General features: G+C 37.6%; 1 long non-coding RNA gene across 4 annotated transcripts in view; it reads right to left on the minus strand.

Moving 5' to 3' along the window:
* LOC137861278 (uncharacterized) overlaps positions 1 to 14,971 on the minus strand; it is a 122,052-nt gene that overhangs the window by 48,280 nt on the left and 58,801 nt on the right. For 3 of the 4 annotated variants that reach the window (XR_011099508.1, XR_011099509.1, XR_011099510.1), the window contains one exon: positions 7,437 to 7,543. This is a non-coding gene — a long non-coding RNA (uncharacterized lncRNA). Of the gene's footprint in view, positions 1 to 7,436; positions 7,544 to 11,842; positions 11,957 to 14,971 lie in introns of all 4 variants that reach the window. The other variant, XR_011099511.1, reaches the window with a different exon arrangement.

Below are 14,971 nucleotides of genomic sequence, written 5' to 3' on the forward strand. Positions count from 1 at the left end.
TTTGCGGTAAAAGAAGTGTCATGAAAACACTGGGAGATGGACAAAGGCCACCCAGAAGGGATCTCATTTGACAAGCCTTACATACAGCATCACACAAGAAACCCTCTTAATGCAAAGTATTTCAATAGCTACATTTGTGTATGGGTCCATGTTTTTCCTAGTAAGTGTTTGCCTCAAAAAGTCCCTTATGAAGTAGAAAAAACAGATCTAGTACTAAGGATACTTCTGATATCTAGCAGTTGAAACATGATGAGAAGCCCAGACTTCCTGTTACTTTGTTCTGAGAAAAGGCACCCCAAGGCATTAAAATGCCCATGAAAATATGGAGGGCCAGATTTTCACAGGCACTCACAGCACACGCTGTTGAATAGGGTTTCTGGCCAATCCATTTAGTTTGCTGACTTCTGGCTCTGAATCCTCTCCAGAGATCGATGGCTTGTGCCCAATAACATGCATGTGTCACTACACTCAGCACTGTCAGACAGTTAAAAGCTGATCAGAAACATTTGTAGGTTTGGTTATTTCTGTTTGATGTTACAGTCAACCTTTGAATAATTGTATGTGAAGAAACAGGAATAAATAATATATAGCCAGTTTGGCCAAAAGCATCTTATCAATGCCAAAACCTCCACAATGTACAAGACTGTACAACAGACAAGGACAATCCCTCATAGATGACTATGAATGTTGCATGAAAGAATAACAACAGTCAATTAACCAATTAATCTGTCTGCCAAGAGACTAGGGAATTAACTGTTCAAACATACATAAAATTAGATTAAATAGAAGTGTAGAGGTCTAAAGGTCTAATAAGTCAGGGCAGCCTTAGAAGAAAGCAAATTCCACAGGTATCACATGGTAAAGTAGTCCCAAAGCTCAGGGCACAGAGTAGACCATAAGTAAAATAAAATAAAATAAAAATGCTGGCGAGACAAACATTTAATAAATCTCAGTGTTTTTATTCATTTAATACCCTGAAATAAAGCACAGTGTGGAAATCCGCCAGTTAGATGTGAGCTTTCAGTTTTGCATTGGGTGTGGTAAAGTCAAAGATACACATCTCTGAGATCCTGTTAGGATTTTGTGGTAGGAAGTTCTTTGTGTGACACCGTTGTTTTGCACTTCAGGTGGAAAATCATACAATAAAATTTAAACTTAGATGCAAGCTTCCCCAGTTACTTCCACCTCCTATATTTCTCTGCTTTGTTTTGCAACAATATTAACACTAACTAGTGAAATCAGATAGTAATGAATGCTCATGAAAACTACCAAATTTGAGATGTATTTTCTCAATCTTCACATATGGTAACAGGCGCACTGAGTTACATTTCACTAGAAACTCTGGCTGAGCAGAACAGCACTTTATTGAAGGTAACAGCATTTTGTCTACAAACTACCTTGCTCAAAATTTGTCTTTGGGTCTGGTCCCAGTTTTTACAAAAGGGCATCCCACACGCTTAAACGCCCAATGTAGTCCTATTTTACCAACTGTAGAACTAACTGCTTAAGTCTACAAGAGGTTACAATCAGTATTTATCAACATTTTACTCAAGTCTCATCAGAGAAAATTTAGCACATGCAGTACATTTTAGGCCAAATACTTCGGTTTATATCTGTGCATTGCTGTGGATACAGAAGGTGACTTGGATCCTCTGTGCCCAGAACCAAATTCTGTTTTGATTTAAGTGTAAACAGAGAACTACCTCATGCACAGGGGCAGTTTCTCATGAGAAACAAATTAATAGAGCCTTGCTGAATTCAGCTAAGCTGTTAGAACAGCTGTAGAACTCGTTTTAGTTAGAGCAACACCATATTTACTATGACTGACTTACACAACAAGGACTTCTAGAGGTACATCAGCAGCAAAAAGACGACTACAGAAAATGTGGACCTGCCACTGAATGAGGCAAAGGACCCTAAGACAAAAAAAACTATGGTGAAAGCCAAAGTATTCAATAAAAGCCTTCTTCACCCAACCCTTTACTGGTAAGATTCACCTGTCAGGAAGCCCAGACCCCTGGGACCAAGAAGAACCATCTGGAGCAGGAAAGATTTAATCTCAATAGAGTGTACTCTACTACAGTAGAGAAGGAACAGGCTGAACAAGAGTGAGGACCCAAGGACCTAAGGTTAATCAGCTTCACCTCAGCCCCTGTGAAGGTGATGAAGCAAATAAGTCTGAAAACCATTTCCAGGTATACGAAGTACAAGAAGGTGAAATATTCAACAAGTATTTAGAATCATAGAGTAGTCCAGGCTGGAAGGGATCTTGAAAGATCATGAGGTCCAACCTTCCATGGCAATAACAAGCATAGATGAGACAACCAAGCATCCTATTCAATCTTATCTTGAAAACTTCCAATGATGGGAATTCTACAATGTCTCTAGGGAAGTTGTTCAAGTGATTTCTAAAGAGAAATCATGCCTGACCAACATTCTAAGATGACATGAGAGTAGTGGATGCTGTTTACATTTATTTCAGCAAATCTTTTGGAATTGGAATGGGTAAGGATGAATCAAAACTTAGGAAAAAAGTCAGAATACCTTAGATTAATTTACTGAGGTTCAGAAAATGCAGAATAGGCTGTTGCTGCTGTTATAATTTCAGAGTTAGTAAACAGCACTGCAAACTAAACCGTTCATTTCTAAGCACATAAAGGGATACAGATTGACTCCAAAAAGTGATTAAATTCCCAGACTAGTTGCAGGTCTTGCAGGTCTATAACCACTGCTACTGCTAGAGGAGGAAAATGCATCCCTAATCTCAAAAATTACATTTATAATTAAATTGATAGGAAGAATGAGTATAAAGAAAAATCTGTTGGAGTCTGACCATTCTAGTACATGCAATCTTTGTAATAAATCCTCCAGTAGTTTGGACTCTTCATTGCAGATGCTCATAAGCTATTTGCTTATTCTCCCAAGCTATCCAATACTTTTTTTTTTTTCTCCTGAAACTCTGATATGAATCAAATGGACAAAGTAAACAGAGTACTCTGTTAGAGTTTCCCTTTTTACAAATGAGCCATAAAATTGTCCATTAATCAGCCTTGCCTCCCCAGGGTCCAGTCTGCATTGTTGAGGTTTCCTCTTCCATTTCTGATCCCTGTTTTGTTGAGGAGATTACAAAATAAAAAGTCACAATGCAGTAAACCAAGAAGAATAGGCTTTTGAAAACTGCCCTCCTCTCCACAGCCCTTGGGCAGAGCTGGATTTTTTATCAGAGTGGTGGAGAACTCTAAATTTAAACATACTCCATTCTTCATCCCTTACCTTCTAGTAAAATAATAGCCTATCATGGCTTATCCACCTCTCATCCAGAGGACATGGTGTTCCCATCTATTTAAATTACCCCAACAAGTTCCTTGAAACAATAAAAAGGCCCTTTAGGGTCTCCTGGAGTATCTACAACCCTCTGGTTATAATGAAATGCTGAGATAATTTACTAGGAATCTGGTATTTCAGAGCTTTGCTTCCTGATAATTCTTGAGAAGGGTGCCAGTTCTGACAGTGCTTGAATTTATCTGGAGGGCATATCCTTTTAAAAAAATGGCAGGAGGAAATATAAATCTATTTTACCTGTCGCTCCACAATGTGTGCTGTCTGTGGGCCCAGGGTCAGCCAGCAACTATAGTGCAGATCAGTTCAGCTTTTTACCTGGGAGAGCCAACTCTGTACCTGGTTTAGAAAATGCACAGTGGGACTGAGGTGAAGGAGTTGACCCCTACTGAAGCAACTTTTTTAGCTGTTTTTGCTGTGTTTGTTAGAATAAGCAGTAGACTAACATTGAATACAAGTGCCTCACAGTACATAGGAGCACTGGAAGTTATTGTAAAACAGCTCAGGATTAACAAAGTCCACAGACCTGCACATGACTATGCTACTTGTAGATTTGTCCACTAGCTGCCATGGATTTGCTATCATCTGCGAGAAAATGCCGTGGTCTTCTAGGTCTTAGATAATTTAAATACAAACTTTGCAGTTCATCCTGTCTGTAATTAAAACTCAGGCTCTTGTATTGCCTCTTCTGCCTTCCCTGTCTTTCACTATCTGTCACTCATTTAGGGGGAGATGACATAAGCTCCTTGCAAGGGTATATTTTTAGCAGAGCAGCTTATTTAACATGCAAACCAAACACATAATCAAAGTGTGTTTTTTTTTTTTTTTAAAGGGAAAGTCATCTCAAGGTTGACTTAAAGCCAAACAGCTTTATCTCACCGAAGGCTCAGTTAAGTGCTGCCGTGTGTAGCCCTATGTGTAAAACAAGGCTGCTCTTTCCAGTGAGGCTCTGTTGATCTATGATCTAATCTAGGCTCTTTAAATAAGCTTTTGAGTGTGTAACTAAGAACTCCTTTATCTGTTATTAATGTCTCATTTTGTTATCACCACAAGCAATTTAAATGTACTAGTCATGTTTGATGAATTCCTCTGCAGATTTCCTTCCCTCCCAAAAACATGTGAAGGTTGGTAGGGGAAATTTTTTCGTCTCTGTATTCCTTATGAGCTCAGTGGCACTCTTAACAACATTACCCTCATGAACATAAAACACTGAAATGTCTGGACATGCATTCAATGTGACTCACTCACACCTAGTGAACAAGTTCTCTCATTCAAGGACTACAGAAGTGTGAGTTTCTTGAATCACTGATTTTATTAGTACAAACATGTTGAACTTTACTAACATACCTTTTGACTTTATTGGTGTACCTTACTTTCTATGTCAAAGACCTTGGTAGTTTTTTGTTTTTGTTTTACCACAGTTAATTGAATTGAGCTCGCATTCAAGGGAAAAAAAAAAAAAAAAAAAAAAAAAAAAAAAAAAAAAAGAATAAATAACTAAATCATTAAAGGAATTTCTAATAATCTCTCTCATATTAGTGGTGGCTGACCTAAGGAGTTACCTGCCACATAACCTGGCTTTTTCTCATGGGGGTTCATTTATTCTTATCTAAAGCCCAATCTTACCACAACTCTGCACTTCAGTCTGAGCTGTGGGAAATGTCTCGAGTTTTCACATACTGTGAGGGAAGCCCTGTGTCCTGCCTGAAACCTAAAGAAATACTCATTATGCATATTTGCATTGGCTTCTGTGTCACCCAGGAAAACTGTTCTTAAAGGAGAGCAAATAAAAGAAAATCTGCTGAGAAACAATTAGCTGCCTTGGGAACGGTACCTGCCAAGTCAGCTCATAACTCATGCATCTAGTTGCCACAGAATTTGATCAGCTCCAAAGCATATTACATCTGACTTATCCTGTTGCATCCCAGAACAGCTGAGCCTTTATACATATATACATATATATATATATAATAAAGATCACATCTACCCTTTCTAAATTTTCCCAACCTAGGAAAGAAGTACATTCCCTTTTCTTAGCACTGCAATGACAAATATTTATCTCTGGGGTGAGATAAAATAATGCATATACAAAAGTTAAAGTGAGGATTGTAGTTCTGTATTTGTTTAAATAAAAATACCTGATGAAGTGTTTTATTCTGCCATTTAGCTGCCTTATCCATAATTGAATTAGACTTACAATCCTTCAGCAAATTTCACATTGGTGAGAATTTTCTGCACTAGTTCGGAAGGCTTGATCAAGTTTTGACTTCTTTGTTAACAAGGAGGTACCTCTAGACAATTTCAGTCCAAGCACTCATTCCTGCCTCCAGCAAACTAGTGCAAAACTAGCTGAGTAGCGGGATCCAGATGCCTTATGCCAAGTCAGTGACCAAAAGCAGCTCTAAAGCCAGTTAAGGTAAAAGAACGGGGGTAAAACCTGCAGAATGAATCAGAGATTTCATCTTACTGTGTTTTTATATGGAGATACATTAAGGCAATCCATTAGGAAACTGTTATATGCTGTGATTCAACAATGTCTGTTTGTCCATTACTTACAGATTCAGGAAGAGAATAGTCACCACCTTTCATTTTGTTCACACTGACATACATGTCTATACAAACATCCTTATATGTGCATGCACATAGCTATAAGAGAAAACAAAAAATCATAGAATCAAAAAATATAAGTATGACATTAATCAAGCAGAAAGTGCAGAGATTTTAAATTTTAAACCCTATGCTAAGAGAATTTGTAGACATCCCTCTGTGAATACAGCTTTGTGAATAGTGTACAATATTTTAAGAGACCTTACTGGCCCTTACTTTACAACCCTGCGTTTTATAATTGTAGCATAAAGATTCCTATCATAACTTATTGTCCCACCAAATTGATATGTCAAAATTTGGACAAGAAACCACCGAAACTGTAAATTTCATCAATGAAAGTTACTCTGAAACTCTGTCCCACATTTCCTCTGAAACTGTTTCAGAGTAACTCTAGTATTTTAGTATTTAAAAAAAAAAAAAAAAAAAAAAAAAAAGCCTTGTAAAATCTGTCCTAATAATACATAATTATGGCTTAACACATAAGCACTAACAAGTAGAGAGTTACAGCATGCACTCCTGAAGGAAGCCTTAGCAAAAGGTACAAGGATATAGTTAATTTCTTATGGTAGCCACCAGGAAACAGTGATTTCTGCACCAACATTTCTCTATCTAAATCCATTTTATAATTGTAAGAGGACTCCTTCATTGTCCTCTTGCTTCCAGTAATGACTTCAATTTTATTTATTTATTTATTTATTTATTCCTTGCTCTGTTAACAACCTTTCCAATGTGTAGGGTCTTGCTGAAAAAATATGCCTGGAGCCTTCATATAATTTGCATATCATTTTAAATACATTTACATGGCATTTTAATCAAGGAAAATGCAAACACAGTTATAACTTTTTATTTATAGAGTTCTTATAAGTCACTCAGCAAAACACACAGGCAAAATATGACCTCAGGGCTGAAGAGAAAAAAATATCAGTGAGAAGACTGGTAGCATATCTTAGAAATCCATCTGATTAATGTCCTGCTTTACATACAGTTATTATAGTTTGAGGCTATTTAGGAGCTTGTAGTGTCTTGATTCAATCAGTTTTATTATAGAAAAAGTCTGTATCCCAAGTACACACAAACTGGCTTATGCCTAGAGCAGACATGAACCTCTTACTCAGTTCTGCATGTCATCTTGCAGGTGTCTACTGGGACAGAGGTGCTCTAACTTATGAATGCTTGCAATGGACAAATCTCACATGATCCCCATCCCTCAGATTTCAAAGTTTTGCTGAAAATACCACTGATGCTCACCTGACATCTATTGAGTCTCCTACAAATGCCATGATCTGGGCAGCCTAGCTCTGTCCCACATTTCCTTGAAATACGCTGAAAAGGGAAAAGGGTTGTAATAATGAAGTTTTCCAGAAAAAAGCTGCTCTGCCCTGCCTCATACAAGCTAGCTTGTCAACTACTCATACGGCTTTCCACCACCATAGCAAAAAACTTCCACCACCCCCCCACCCCAAAAATATTTATGGCAGTGGCTGACTCACCTTGTGCTTCCCAACACGAGGAGTGGTGCGATCTGCAGAGAGGTAAGTTATATGGGAACTTGGAAGAAAACAGCAAGCTTGGGAGAGGTGAAAGTGGAGTATGAATTCTAGAAAAAAAAAAAAAGAAAAAAAATCACTTATTCTGCAAACATAATCAACACCTCTCTATAATTATATAATTACAGATGAAGAAACAATATTGGAGGAATTTTGTAAAGTCTTGTGTGTGAGCATTGCTGCCCAATAACAAATTCTCATTACCCTAAACACCCAGTCAGCCTGACATTTCTATACCTCTCCCCTCACAGGAAAAAGCATTCACCTACTGTGTTTCCAATGTTCAGTACTAATTCTGTATTTCACAGGATCCAGAAAAGTCAATCCTGGGACAACAAGCCCCCTACCTTCTACAAGTCACAAACTACTTTTAGGTTAGCAAAACCTGAAAGAAACCAACTACTTCTTTCAGAAAAAAAAAAAAAAAAAAAAAAAAAAAAAAAAAAAAATCCTGTCATACTCTGGGATTTTTTTTTTTGCAGATAATCATGCTTCTGACTCATTAAAATAGCTTGCAAATAAAGGACGTAGATGGTATTCCATGTACTGCTAAAATGGAATAAAAATTCATACAAGAGATGATTCAATTCATCTCCAAATCAATGTTTGAAAACCAGTTAAAACCCACAGTTATGGCTGAGCTTTATAATCTCATATGAAACAATTAGATAGGCTCAGTCCATTTCAGAAATGGCTATTTGTATCATGTTTCTAAGCACTACTGCTGTATCAGAACTTTGATACTATCTACTGGTGCATGCAAAAATATGCATGGACAGAATAACGTTGCCAGCACCCACAACTTTACCAAAATTTTCACCGTATTGAGTGTTTCCTTAAAAATCAGTTGCAAGGGTCATGTGACTATCTGAAGGTCAAATTTCAAAATAATTTCTTACCTCAGCTTTTAAGAGACCCTTGAAAGCATAAAGCAGCCAAACCCCATCAAAGGTACAGCAACCACCAAATAAAATGTAATGCTATAAAACATATTGTTTTAGAAGTATCTCAAAGGCAAAGCCAATCTCATGTCTGTTATTAATACCATATCACTGTAGGTCAAACTTAAGGAAAAAAACAGCACTTTAAACTGTGAAAGGTCACACTGCTCTTCATACCTGTACTTGCCAGGTTTATTTATATTTAATGCCAGCCTGACTGTAACTTATAAAGACATCTATATTTTTTCCAAATAAAAACACGGATGTAATTTTCTTGTGTTCAATATACTTCTTAAAACTAGAAGGACTGTGTTCATCTTTGGGATTTATAAGAATAGTTTGATATTAATAGCTGCTCTGAATGAGTTCTTGTCCTAGTCTGTACTCATGTCCAGGATTGCCCTGGCCCCGTTGCAGCACACCACATCAGCCATCCTTTCTCCCTCTTGAGTGGAAAGGTAAACCTTCAGGAGTCAACAAAATAAATTAATTAATGCACATATAGCTCAAGAGCTGAGGCCACTGTCACTATGAGTCAAGTGCCCGGAACTATCCAAAAGCCATTGCACAGCCACTTGTCCCAAAACATGGCATTAATTTCGAGTGCCTCAAACAAAAAATTCAATAACAATCAGGCAGAACACAAAGACTTGATCTTTTTCTTGCCTTTTACCTGCTCAATTGTGAAATGATGTTTCTGAACAAGTAATATTTTTATTCTGCTGTTTTTCTGTACTTAATAAAATATGTTGACTACAAAGCCTAAAATACATTCATCTAGTTTGCTGTCTATACCTAGTTGAAATATGCTTCTTTTTTTTTCATATTTCAGTTTGATCATATTGCCATGTTTTCCTTCATTTGCTTAAAGAATAAAATTAATCTCAGAATGTTTATGCTGTCAAATATCTTGAAATATATGTATATACGCACATAGATAAAGTTCTTAATGTGGAATTACAGAAAGAAAGAAAAAAGCAAGCACACCTAAAGCCCATTTTTAATTATTTTTGGCCTTCATATTTTTTTCCTGAGTTTTGTCAAGAAAGAGAAAATATATAACCAATAATATTTTAAAGTCATCACTTACTGTTCCATCATACATCACCAGACATTTCAGTTTCCAGACCTTTCAGCAGTTATACAGCTGTTATTTATAGTGCTAGCTAATAGTTTTATAGGCTGATTATCAGGAAAGGAATGGGAGTTATACTTTTATTCTGGCTTTCTGTCTTTTCCCAAATGAAAATAGAATAAACCCAGTACAAATAAGAAAGAAAATATTGCCCCGCCTTTGCTTAGTTTGGATCATTTTCCTTTGTGGACTCCCACTGAAAACATGTCTCTAAATAGCATCTGTAAAGCCTAAACTGACAGGTTACTTGTGGCCTTGCGCTTCCTGCTTTAAACTTCCATTATGTCAACCAACAAAATATTCTTTCTATATTTAGGTACTGGTGTCAGGTCTAATAAAGCTACTGAACACTGAGATAGGAATCAATTATCTCTTGCTTAGCAGCTCTCTAGTATCAAGTGATTATGCATGTACACCACTAAAAACAACACAGTACAACATTAAGTGAATTTCAATAGTAAAAAGATGGCATGTCCTCTATCTCTCCATCAAACAAAAATATACCGTACCTATTACATAAAACCCTTAATAGTAAAATATAATTATTCCAATTTAACAAAACACATACGCTGGTATGGCATTTCAACATCAGCAGACAATCATCAACATGTAGGCCAAGTTACCATCTGAGAAATAAAAGTAGAAACTGTTTAAAAGAAATGGTCTGTTACTAGAAACACAAACACATATGTGCCACCAAATCACATAAAAAGAAAAAGAATAAAATTGCCATGCTCACAGTCATAGGTTATAGAAGTAAAACGAAAGATCAGTAATAATTAAGAACTGAAAAAATCTTCTGGTAAATATTCACTGTAGAAAGACAGCTTCACTCCTTAGAAAATGCTTCCACATCACAACTATCTAGTTGACTTTTTTCCCTCCTTGTTATGAAGGATGAAAGACCACAGTATCTGTTGTACTACACAATTGGTCTGTTCATAACACTGAAAAGTTGGGCTCTTAAAGGTGAAAGTATGCAAGAGGCTTTTCTCTCATTATTTATTTCTGCAGGTCTGTAAAACTGAAAGGATTAAAACTCAAGATCCATTGATTACAAGCCTAGGGAAAAGGCTGGAATGGTGTATTTAATACCCAGCTTCTTTTTAAAGAGAAAGTCACAAAGACTTATTCTGCCTGCAGAAATAAGAGGATCTGGCTGGAAGATGATCTCCAAAATGTGGAGGGCAAATCTTAATATAATCAACTTTTTTGGAGGATTTCTATTCCCATGGTGAGAGAACAGCAGAGGTGTTAATTGTGAACTACAGTTCAATACAAAGGCCCCACAGAGCACTTGGTACTTTTGTTTCACATGAAAGGCCCATTTTTCTGCAGCTAAAAATTCAATCTCTAGCCCCTCTGCCCCACTCAGAATTCATAGTTATGCCTAATCTGCTGCTTTGCTGGCTCACTTACAGGCCCTGTTGGCAGGTAGTGAATGCAAAATTATTTTAATGGGGAACCCCTGGGACTGAGAGCAAAAGTTTTGAGCATTTACAATTTTACAATGACATACGGCCAGCTGTTAGAGGAAATAGGCCCCCATTGCTGGTGCTCACTAGAATGAGACCATTTGCATGGACATTTTCAAGTCAGCAGTCTGCTAAAGGAGGAAACTAGAACATCCAAACAAAAGAACAGGACTGGCCTGGACAGGGAAACATCATCAGGGCATATGGTATTTATTAAACCCATTGCTGGGCACAATGAGAGCTGCATCCCCAAGTTGAGGGCCACAAGCAAATTGAGGGTCAATTTGAAGGCCCAGATGGGAAGGTAAAACATAAAATGGCTCAGAATAGTAGCAAGAAAAGCAATAGGAGCAAGAAACTGATTTGACATGATGGAGAATTCATACAAACTCAAATCTAAGTTGGATCTGGCTCAGAGCACATTTTAGGCAATATGATCAGACACTAATTCCCATCTTTTCTGTTACATACTGTCTCCTGAACAATAGCTCTAAGCAGTGAAAAATTGTGCCAAGTTCAGTGAAAATGGACTTAATTCATTTCCCACTGAAATCAATAGAAATCTTTCCTTGTCTCCAGAGGAAGCTAGATTAAGCCATCTATTAGCAAGTATATCTGCTCATAACAATACTGTTACGGAACAATTAGAAAAAAAATACGAGTAACTGGAGAACAAACCAAAGAATAAGCACTTAGGTTAAGAAACAAGATATATATATATTTTAAAACATGCATCATTCCCCTTTGATACATAAGTCAGTCATGAAGTCCTAATTCACATTCATTCCTTGAACTTACCTATGGTTCCCTGGGTACCTGTTTATCTTGCTTTCCTCTATGTTGGTCTTCTCCACAGAATTACTCTCTTAACTGTTTCATGTAACACAACCATTATTTTCAATCCAATGCCTCCTAAAACATCCACAAGCAGCAGTTGAAAAAAAAAAAAAAAAAAAAAAAAAAAAAAAAAACATCTGTCTTTGAAATCTTGTATTTATTTGGCTGTGGGGTTTCCTAAAGCAGAACAGTGGTTTATTGGGCTGAACTGTCCAGATTTCCTCTGAAAATCTCACTTCTAAGTCAAGGACAGTGTCTCTACAGAGACACTATCTAGGTCTCAGTGAATGCACAGTTAGGGGCTCTCTGCTCAGTGTCATTGTATAAGGTGCCTGCACAGTTATCCTGAGCAAGGACCAAAGCCTCTTTCATATTCAGGAGTTAGGGAAATCTAGAAGACATGGGGGTCAACTGCACTGGGGCAGGGAAGAGGAATAATATTTACCAGGTGGACAGCAGATGACAGAAAGGGGCACTGACAGCTCAGTGGTAAAAGTAACTCTTTGTGCCATCATCATCCTTGGACGCATTGAAGACCCAGATGGATAAAGCCCTGAGTAACCAGGTCTGATATCATAGCTGACCCTGCTTTGAGCAGAGGGTTGGATGAGAGAGCTCCTGAGGTCCCTTCCAATCTGAATTGTCCTATGATCCTCACTGCCTCAACTTCTAAATCTGCCAGCTGAGAAAAATCACAGGCACTTATGGAAAACAAAGGCTGTACCTCTCATGGAATTGAGAAATCCATACATCCCTTCCAGAAGACGGAACCACGATACCTATGCCATTCCTGACAGATCTGTATTTTATGTTCCTAAAGATTTCCTCTGCAGAGTAATGAAGACTCAACAGCCTTTGACGATAATTTATTTTGGTACACCACTATCCTTAGTAGAGGTTATTCTAACTCAGTAGCTAAATCCCTTTTTCTCCACTGTCAATCTATAATTTCTTGTTCCAGGCGGTAGATATGGAATGCAGGTTATTCCCTCCCTTGTTATAGCATCTTGTTCTGCATTTATAAATGATGATCAGTCTTCTCGTATCTGAACAATCCCAGTTTACTGAAACTTGCTGTTTTTCAAGTCACTAAACATTCTCTTTGCCCTCCTCTGCACTCTCTCCAGTTGTTCCATACCCTTCACAAGATGCAGCAGCCAGAATTGGACACTGTATGCTCAGCTGAGACTGTGCTGAATATGGGATAAGAGGATATAGCAGAAAGGCTGTGCTACACATTACTGTAATGTTTGCTTTATTCACAGCAGGATGAGGTATTTGGTTTGAGCCCAACTCATAATCAGCTATAACTCCAAGCTAGATGTTTTCCCTTAGAATTGGTAATACCCATATTCCAACACCCAGTACTGAAACAGTTGATTAATTCTGCCTAAATATTGAACTTCCACTTTTCCTTTCTGGACAATATTTTGACTTATCCATGTCACATCTTCAACTCTCCAGAATATCTTGGCTTTTAATTTAAACGTAATAAGCTTGTAAGTTCTTCATAAGCCTAGCACTTCTTCTATTCCACCACCTGAGTCATTAATGCAAATATCGACCAGCACTACAGAGTTGTGTATGGGGAAGCTATTTCCTGAACTTTTCTCCTAGCCTTCTTCCTCATTTTAAATCCATTTCCTTCCTCCCTCCCTAGGGCATCTGCAGAGAACGGGCAAAGAAGGAGAGGAGAAGAAAGAGGCTTTCAGCCATCCCAGCAGTCAGACATGTAATTTGGTGGTAGTAGAGGCCACAGACAGCAGCAAGAAGATGCTAGGATGAAGAACTGCAATTCAAAAGCACAACTTTGTACACAGACTTGCAACTCTGTATAAGGCAGCTGATGACATGACTTGTTTGCCATTTTCCTACAGTTTTAAAAGTGTAGTATTTATAAGTCTAAAGGGTCCTGCATGAAAAGCAAGCTCTGCCTTTGATCGGGATGTCTGCTGTCTCTTACGGGTCAGAGTAAGACAGTAAAAACAGCAGCATCTGATATTCCTACATCACCTGTAAAAGCCTTCTGGCAGAGCTCAGCCCACTCTAATGGCACCCATCAGTCTATAGTGTCTTAGCACTGCTTGAACTTTGTAACTCTTTTCAAATATTCTCCTTGTATGCTCAAACCCGGAAACTTTCAGCTTAATGGCTTAATTATGTGCTCAGATAATGTAAATACAATACTTCGGCTGATGTTAAAAAAAAAATAAAAAATCCAATTTTGTCTGCTGGCAGAATATCTAAGTGAGAAGCAATTTGCAGTGAAGAAAATTCTGCCTTATTCTGAATGGAGCCAGAAATCTTGATAAGTTTTATTTGAGTGCTTCCCATTTTGTGGTACTGCCAAACTCTGTCATCCCCTTCCTAATTGGTAATCTCCCTTTTAAAACACTACCATAATCAAACGCAATGCCTATATTTTTAATACATCATTAAATAATACGGGCATATTCATGGTAACTCCTATGACAATCAAAAATGAAAGGACTACTCTATTTCTAATAGAAGTCAGAATGGGAAATCTGCTGTTTAGAATAGAGACAGAGTACACAGCTGGAAATCTCCCACAGCTCAAGTTTTAGATGCATTTGACCTTGTAACTTGTCAGTAGCACACAGTGAAACAGAGTCTCTAATAAAAATAATAATTAAAAATCAGAATGCTCCTTCTCTATTAGGTTATTCCAGTTTTATGTTAGTGTAGCTGCATCAATCTATGGTTCAGCTACCCTGTCCTAACATTGAAGGAAAAGAGGATTACATGGACCACCAGAAACTTTCAACAAAAGGTTTAACTACATTTTCAAGTCTGATGTCAATACCTATCCCTGAGAGCAGAAAAGTCTCTCTTTTCCATCTTATTTCACCACTCAGAAAGAAACACAATTCTTTTTCCTCACCAGAAACTGAGTTTGTTCTCCTCACAACAGTCAGGATTGACCTACTTAGCTAATCCCTGAAGTATAAAACACTATTGCTATGTGCATTGTTTTCTTCCACAAGAATCTCTTCATGTTCCTGGCATGTATCACGTGCATCTGCAAAATATCAGAGGGGGGAAATATAGAGATGCAGAAAAAAAAATACA

Source organism: Anas acuta, chromosome 9 (genome assembly GCF_963932015.1).
Source record: "Anas acuta chromosome 9, bAnaAcu1.1, whole genome shotgun sequence".
In the NCBI taxonomy this organism is placed as follows: Eukaryota; Metazoa; Chordata; class Aves; order Anseriformes; family Anatidae; genus Anas; species Anas acuta.